We start from the raw sequence: 5,749 nt of genomic DNA, 5'->3' as shown, positions 1-5,749 counted from the left end.
GTCAGTGTCCAGAATGAAATCACCATTAGAGATTGGTACCGATCGAATAGGTGGAGACATTAGAATGGATTTTAATTGATTGAAGCTGATCTGAGCTTCAGGAGTCCATTTGAAAGGAACTCTCTCTCCAGTGAGGGCGTGTAAAGGTTTAGCTATGCTGGCAAAACCTTTGACGTACTTCCGATAATAAGAGCACAAACCGAGGAAACTCTTAACCTGCCGTTTGGACCAAGGAATCGGCCATTCAGAAATGGTGGAAGTTTTCTCAGGAGAACACTTGATTCCATTTCTAGAAATGATATGACCCAGGAAAAGGACTTCACGTTTGAAGAAGGTACACTTTTTAGTGTTGACTTTCAAGTTAGCTGCTTTTAAACGAGAGAATACAAGTTTAAGGTTATGAAGGTGTTCCTCAAAATCTCGACCGAAGACAATAATGTCGTCAATAAACACGCGGCAGACTTTTCCTATCAGCCCGCGTAATGTTTCGTTCATAATTCTGACAAAAGTAGTTGGAGCATTGCATAGACCGAAAGGAAGGATTTTGAACTGCCATAGCTCATCACCAATAGTGAAAGCTGTTTTTTCCTTATCTCTCGGGTCTAGTTCAATTTGCCAGTAACCGTTTTTCAAATCAATGGTAGAAAACCAACGTGATCCTGAAGTTGAGTCAAAAATGTCTTCGTCACGAGGTAAAGGCATTGAATCTTTGATGGTTACATCATTGAGTTGACGATAGTCAACGCAGAAACGAGGAGTACCATCTTTTCTTCGGGCTAGAACGATTGGAGATGCCCAAGGACTACAACTGAGTTCAATGATTTGTTGTTTTTTCATGTCCTCTAATAATTCGAAAACCACGTCTCGTTGATGGAAAGGAATTCTGCGGGGATTTTGCTTAATCGGATGACAATTCTGAGTAATAATTCTGTGTTTGGTTCCCACATATCTGCCTAAATCATAAGAGCCCGAAGAGAAACATTTTTTAAAAGTGGACAAAAAGTTCTTGAACTTCCGTTGTTCATTGAGATTCAATAACTCACATGACTTTTCCAAAAGTTGTTTCATAAATTCAGGAATGTTCTCAGACAGTTCAGGAATTCGTTTCACAATCGTTTGATTAGCGGAAATTATCTTCTGGGGATCTTTCATGTCAAATTTACGATTAAGCAGTAATTGAAGGTCATCCAAAAGATCAGTTTTGTACAGAAAATCTAATCCCAGAATACAATTCTCGCTAATATCAGCAAAAACTGCATCCAGAACCACTGAAGAGTTACCCACATGAACAGTAATTTCCTTGATGGCAGAATAATGGAATTGTTCACCAGATACTGTCAAAATCTTGATTCGTTTAGGAGAATTTTTCAATCTAGATAAATCCTTGTTGAAAAGCCCGGGATTGATCAAGGTGATGTCAGCCGCCGTGTCGATGGTCATGGAACAAGGTTGCTCATTGATTCTTCCAGTTAGTTGTAGATTGAAAATCAATTTTTGAGTATTGTTCATAATCTGAAAACATTTCGAAATTTTAGTAGTTGATCGAGCCAATTTGTCCCCCAACAAACTGACTCTATCTAGTTTTCCGAATTTGTGTTGGCAGGTCTGTTCTGATGAGAATTTTTTTGATTGTTTGAGGTTTTGAAATTTGAAAATTTCGATCTGAAATTTCGATTGTCATTGTTGAAATTGCGGTAGGGATGGAAATTAGTCTGATGTCGGTTGAAACGTAGTGAAGAATTATTGTTCGGAATATTTTGTTGAGTTTTGTCTGAAGACTTTCTGCATGAAGATGCGAAATGGCCAAAATGATTGTATTTATAGCATTTAATATTTGAAAGATTTGTGTTGGAGAAATTCTTCTGTCTTACTTGATTAGTCGAAAAATCACGATAATGATTTTGTAATCCCGGATTGAATGAAGTTTGAGATCTTTTGTTAGTTACAACCTGAGAGATTGATGTGAGTTGTGTGGCTCGTTCCACAGCCCTTTGAAAAGTCTCAGGCTCCTCAGATCTCAAAGTGAATTCCATTTGTGGATTTTCAATTCCATTAATAAATGCAAGGCAAGCGGCTCGATCGCGTTCTGTTTCAGAGGAATTCGGAAAAGCCAAACGGCTGAGTCTGTCGATTTCGTCAGAGTAAGTTACAAAATCCTCGCCTTTCTTTTGTTTTCGTGATTGTAACTCATTATAATACATGCGAGAAAGATGTTTCTCATCGAATTTCGCGGCTAGAATTTCAGTTATTTTTTTGTAATTTTTTCGATCCTCTCCCGAAATTCTACTCAAAATCCGTTGAGCTTTACCACGAAGACGCGTTAATAACTGAGATGCTTTTGTGTCATCTGACCAACGATTATGAGTTGCAGCAATTTCGAAGTGAATGTTATACTGAGACCAAAGTTGAGAACCGTCATAAGTGTCTGGCTTGATAAGAGAATGATTGATTTGATTTNTGAATGTTATCCTGAGACCAAAGTTGAGAACCGTCATAAGTCTCTGGCTTGATAAGAGAATGATTGATTTGATTTGGAGTATTGAAAGTAAAATTATTTAGAGGGTTATCTGTTAGGTTTCCGAGTGAAGCACGTGGGGCTGCTTGATTACAGGGAATTCCTACTGGGTACAGCATTGGTATTCCTTGTGGAAGGACTGGAGGTACTGCCGGATTGTGTTGGTTCACATCAGGTAGTGCTGGACCTAGTTGAAGAATCGGAGGTGTTGGTAGCCCATATTGAGCGACATGAGGTGCTGCTGGATCTAGTGGGAAGATTGGAGGTATTCCTGGGCCATATTGAGCGACGTGAGGTACTGCCGGGCCGTATTGGGGAACGAGAGACACTTGTTGAAAGATCGGCGGTGCTGCCGGGCCATATTGGACGACAGGAGGTGCTGCTGGGTCTTGTGGAAGAACTGGAGGTATTGCTGGTCCATTTTGAATAACAGGGGGTATTGCGGGACCTTGTGGAACATCTGGGGGGACCGCTGGTCCAGGTTGAACGACAAGGGGAACCGCTGGATCCTGTGGAAGGACCGGAGGTACTGCTGGACCTAGTTGAGCCACAGGAGGTACCGCTGGATTTTGTAGGGGGACTGGGGGTACTGCTGGCCCATTTTCGACGATTGGAGGTACTACTGGATTTTGTGGGGGGACTGGAGGTACTGCAGGTTCATGTTAGACGACTGGAGCTGCCACTGGATTTTGTGGGGGGACTGAAGGTACTTGGGCGGCTTGAAGAGCATTGGGGAGAGCAGGATTCTCTTGGAGATTTCTTAATAAATTAAAAAATTCTTGACGGGAAGCTCGTCGCTCTTCTTCTCGATTTTGACGCAGAGCCTCCCGCATCTCAACAACGAAATTTTGTAGGTGGCCTTGAAACTCGTTCCGTAAACGGTCCAAATCTTCAATTTGAACTGGTGCGGGATTTTCTTGTCGAAGTTCTGCGTCGGGTTGATGTAAACCAAGGGCATCGGGATCGAGAGGTTGTGCGAGATTCTCGCGTCGTCGTCTCCCCCTACCCGCCATAATGATTTAAAATAAAAGACTCACCTCGTTCAATTGATTAGATTAGTCTACAGCCTCAAAAATTTAATTATTTCGTAGATTCCAATGGTGGTTTTGGAAGAGGGTTCCGTCAGGGAGGACGCTATAATCAACAACTTTCACAGATATCCACACTGATTCCTTCTATTAATGTTTTTTACACGTAGATTCTTTTTCAGCCACTTGTGACACCAATGTTATATCCGGAGAAAGACACACAACACAATTAATAAAATGGTTGGGGCGGTTTATTAAATATCAGAGACAAGCCAAGAGACAGACGTGTATCGACAAAGATATCTCAGAATAATAATAGAGCATCGGACTTGACTTCAAGATGATCGTCCTTTTGGTTCTGTTCCATGACATCCTTCAGACTGGATATAATTAAAAGGGTTCGAAGGGGGACACGTAACAATATTTTCGAATTCATTATTCAAGTGAATTTTTAAATCAGCAGTATCGCAGAACTCCTAAAACATTTTTAGAACCGCATATAATCATTACTTCATTTTTGCGATCATGACCACTGCCATGTCTCCACCGTTGAACCTGAGTGAAATCATTATTAGAATATTAATATTACAATAGAATTACGTAATTTTCCCTAAAGTAAAATAATTATGGGTATGCTCGGAAACATATTAGCATATATATATATATATATATATATATATATGGGTCATTCCACGAAATATCGGACAAAGAGCCGGCCTCAAAATTTTCGAGCCTGTTTCTTCTTCATGATTCTATTCAGTACATCAAATTAAAGAGAAAAAACGAATTCCAGGGGCTTTCGTTGAAATTAACGCGAGGAATCATTTAATTTTGTTCTTATCTTGAAATTCACTTTTTATTTTTTTTCCGCTATGCCAATTTTGAAGAAAAATATCAAAAATATCATGTTTCATCGGAAATTTTCTGAATTTTCAGAAAAAAAAATCATTTTTTGGATTTAACCAAGTTTTTAAGTTGAAAAACTCGAAAAAAGATTCAAAATGGTCTTTTCAATGCTTACCCCACTTTTTTTTTCAAACATTTTTTTTTCCTCAAAGTTGAGAAAATTTGCTAGAAAGTACCAAATTTTTAGTTTGCGCTTTTGAAAACTCCTTTACTGGCAGTGAAAAATGTAAAATTCAGTGATTTTGCATTTTTAAAGGAGTTGTAATTGCAACTATTTCGAAAGTTGTACGACAGATGTCGCTCCGACGACTTCCGCAATTTTATGAAATAGAAATTCCCACAAATTGACGAATTTTTAATAAAAAAATTGAATTACGATGCCTGAAATGAGTTGAGTAGTAGTGACTAGAGCAGTGACGATTAAACAGTGAATAACAAAATGGCCGGCAAGATCACAATGCTGCGTTTTTCGTGCTATTGTTTGATCGAAAACTAAAGTGAGTTTCTCCAAGATAATCGTTTCTTAAAAAGTGAAGCTATATATTAAGATGGAGCGACATACTATCCGATAACAATCGTTTTAAAAATACTCCGGAGTGATTTCACGTGTCTTTTTTTTGTGCGTTGTCAAGGGACAAATCATCGGTATCGTCAGATACACGCATACAATTTTCATTCATAATGGTGAAAACTAAAGAGTGCTGCAATCCCTTTAAACTTGAAAAGACTCGTAAGTAAAATTTTCCCATTTTTCTGACTAGCAGAGAGGAAAATTGAAAAATTACATTGTTTTTCCATCAGATTCCAGAAGAAATAGTGCCGATCTCAGGAAAGTTCCGGGTGATCAAATTCGTAAAATCATCGGACTCGACGCTGGAAGTTTCATTTGCACTAATTGTCGAAAGGCACTCAAGGAGTACAACCCACAAATCAACGATCCAGATGATGAAAATTGTGAACACCAATTACAACCTTCACAATCAAAAACCCTATCACCATCAGAAACCTTCTTATCGTTTTCACCTTCGCAATCTCCAGTGGCGGGACGTTCCACATCTGATCTTCTCGGATATGTACCGAGTTCTCTCTCTTCACAAAGTGATGACAGTATGAAATCGAAGAGAATGGCTACAGAAACCATNCGGATATGTACCGAGTTCTCTCTCTTCACAAAGTGATGACAGTATGAAATCGAAGAGAATGGCTACAGAAACCATTGATTTCATACTCGGTGCAAGCCCAGTAAAACGAAAACAGTGAGATTTTTTTTTTACTTCAGGGCAATGTTATTTTATTTGAA

This window comes from Diachasma alloeum, unplaced genomic scaffold (genome assembly GCF_001412515.2).
Source record: "Diachasma alloeum isolate Michigan unplaced genomic scaffold, Dall2.0 Dall_scaffold_01543, whole genome shotgun sequence".
NCBI classification, from domain to species: Eukaryota; Metazoa; Arthropoda; class Insecta; order Hymenoptera; family Braconidae; genus Diachasma; species Diachasma alloeum.
Note: the sequence above shows the minus strand (reverse complement) of the source record.